Genomic DNA, 2,770 nt, shown 5'->3' with positions numbered 1-2,770 from the left:
GTTTGTTGTTTTATTTTTATTTTGCCATTCCTGTATAAAACACTATACTAGGTAATTTGTTTGAAGATAATACTTGAATAATTTTCTTCTGCCCAATATAATTTAGATAGTGTGTACCTATAGTTGTCGTTGGTCAGTTAACTAGTAATGTAGCATTATTGTAGGTACTACCAATCATCCGAAGAAATCCCGTCCAAAAAAGACAATAAATGCGATTATTAGGTGATAAGTAATAATCGCTATAAGATCCACTTTGTTGAAACCAAGTGCGTATAGCTCATCTCATGCATGCAATAAAACAAGAATTTCAAGGTAATGAAGCTTTAAAACAAAAAGCTTGCACTTAAAGTGGACCTTATAAGTTAGGGCAGTCGCACTGTTTCCGCAATTCTTGTGTGCATGAACGTGACCTTATAAATTCGAACAGGAAAAACACGGGCATGCGGTCCATTTGCACAAAACATACAGCCAGTATGCGCTACTAGGTGAAGTCCCTGTTTCTAGAAGGCAATTTACTCGTAGTACTACGCACAAAGTTATAAATGATAATATTGTAATGCTGCTGCCAGCTTGTTTGTCACACACCCTGTATGTATGTATGTACAACAGCAATAACTTGTATCTTGTATTGGTTATTAATTGGTATTTTATTTCCTTGATAGCGTTTGACGCAAGTGTTCTATTTTAGTTTACGCAGATAAGTAAAGGTCCAGCTAAATGGCTACTATCGGGAGTATACTCGATAATAAATTAACAGGAAAACCAGTTACCGCTCTTACGAGTGTCTTAAGATTGCGTTAAAAATTTTGTTGCGAAAACCCGCAGCCACGACAGTTTACCTTTCCATTGTTCAAAACGTGGTTAAAAACATAAGAATCTTTAACTTGATTACCTACCTAATATTCTTTTAATTGTATAATAGTAGTTTAATCGATGTTTTCATCAACTTCACGTTTTCTACATTACTTGTATTTTATAAACCTACATCGACATAATATTCCTGTATTGTAAGAACATAGCTGTAGGTATTTCAGCCAGTTGCAGTCGTGGGTTACAGGTCACAAAATCGGCGAAAGTGCTTTAAAAATTAAGTTAAAAAGTAGTTTTATCTACAAAAATAAATTAAGATATAATTAATCTAAGGATATAATCGATCTCTACAAATATCGGACTACTTGCTAGTCTTTGTCTTACTGTACGCGAGAGTTTGTTAAATAGTACCTAGATTAATATTTATTCGAAACTGTTTCATGCTTAAGTTCAAAATCACTTTATTTGATTTTATTATACCTATGTAAGTAATGAACATTAAACCCCCCCCCTTTCAAAAATTTATTAACTATTATAAAGTAAGTACTATTTGAACTAATTTTACAGCTACAGCTAAAACTTGCATAAGTATTAATATATGATAATTACTTATGTATTATGCAAAGTATTTTTTATAATAAGTATTCAGCGAATAGGTACTATTTCTGTTCCAAAGTGCCACTGGACATTTGGTTGACGTGACGAGTTATTATATTTGCGAAAGACATCGATACTTGTGACCAAGGAACCGTCTCTTTACCCCACTTGAACTGAGAAAGGACCGCGGGGTGCTCCAAATCCATAAATAACTCTACAAATAAATGAAACGGATCCAGGTAGGTAGGTACATACAGATTGGTTTTCAAGACGATTTCTGCAAATATGGAAAACATAGAGTGTAAGTTCTACTTATATCTAGTATCATAGAGTTCTATCATATTCTTTCACTTTAGCATCATGCAATAGAAATGAGATTTAGGTAAGTACTTGCGATAAGAACGCCTAAATTGTGCTGTATCTATTGTATTTTGTTTAATATGCCTGCCTAAGCTATTTTTATATTTGTCTAATGCGGAGTTACTTAACTATTACAACACAACACAGCACAAGGGTACCTGGTACTCGTAAGATCTTTCTTTATTTGTAACTTTTCATTGTGTGCTCTATATTTTGGTCATCATTGTGTCATAAATAATTTTATTTGTAAATCCATGTCTAGATCACAAGTTTTGAAAATAATAGCGCGCAGTCAATCGGTGTTTGTTGGTGTATTTCCCAGATGCGTTGAGACCAGAAGGCCCGAGGCCATTGGATCTACGAGCCCCCCGAGGCGGCCCGGAGGCAGCCCCCGCCATCCTTTCTAACAAATTGTTTTATATTCCACATACGAAACTATTTGGGTTCAAAGAACCTTCTGCTTTATTTGCCCACTTTCACGGCGATTTGACGTGTTCTTACTTTTTTATGATAATTCCCCAAAAAACGTAAAACCACGTCTACTACAAAGGATAACACATGTTTGTTATTATTATTGTCACAAAATGTTATTAGCATTCATCTCTAAATACAGCTTGGTAACAATTTTAGTTTTTGCTTTATCTCAGTTTGATGTTAAAGTAAACGTTGACGTATTAAACAAGCAAACTAAAGATAGAGACATTTTAGATTAGAATACATTTATATTTAGTTAAGTAGGTATCTAATTATAACTGTACGTGGAATTTTACAAAAATAATTACACAACGCTATTAAGTAGTTAAATAGAAATCAATGTTTGCCTTCAATGCAATAACGTGTTGGGTAGTCAATAAACGATTTATCTTGCTGGGTAAATCACTAAGGGGAAAATAATTACACACCGCTACCGCCGATACACTAATGTTACCGGTCGGTTGATAATTACGTTTTCAATCTACATTTCTGAATCAATTCAATCGAAAATCAATAGGTACAGTTTTTA

Source organism: Ostrinia furnacalis, unplaced genomic scaffold, assembly GCF_004193835.3.
Source record: "Ostrinia furnacalis isolate ACB-3 unplaced genomic scaffold, ASM419383v2 OfSCF0069, whole genome shotgun sequence".
NCBI lineage: Eukaryota > Metazoa > Arthropoda > Insecta > Lepidoptera > Crambidae > Ostrinia > Ostrinia furnacalis.
The sequence above is the reverse complement of the archived record's forward strand: the minus strand, read 5'-3'. Positions refer to the sequence as shown.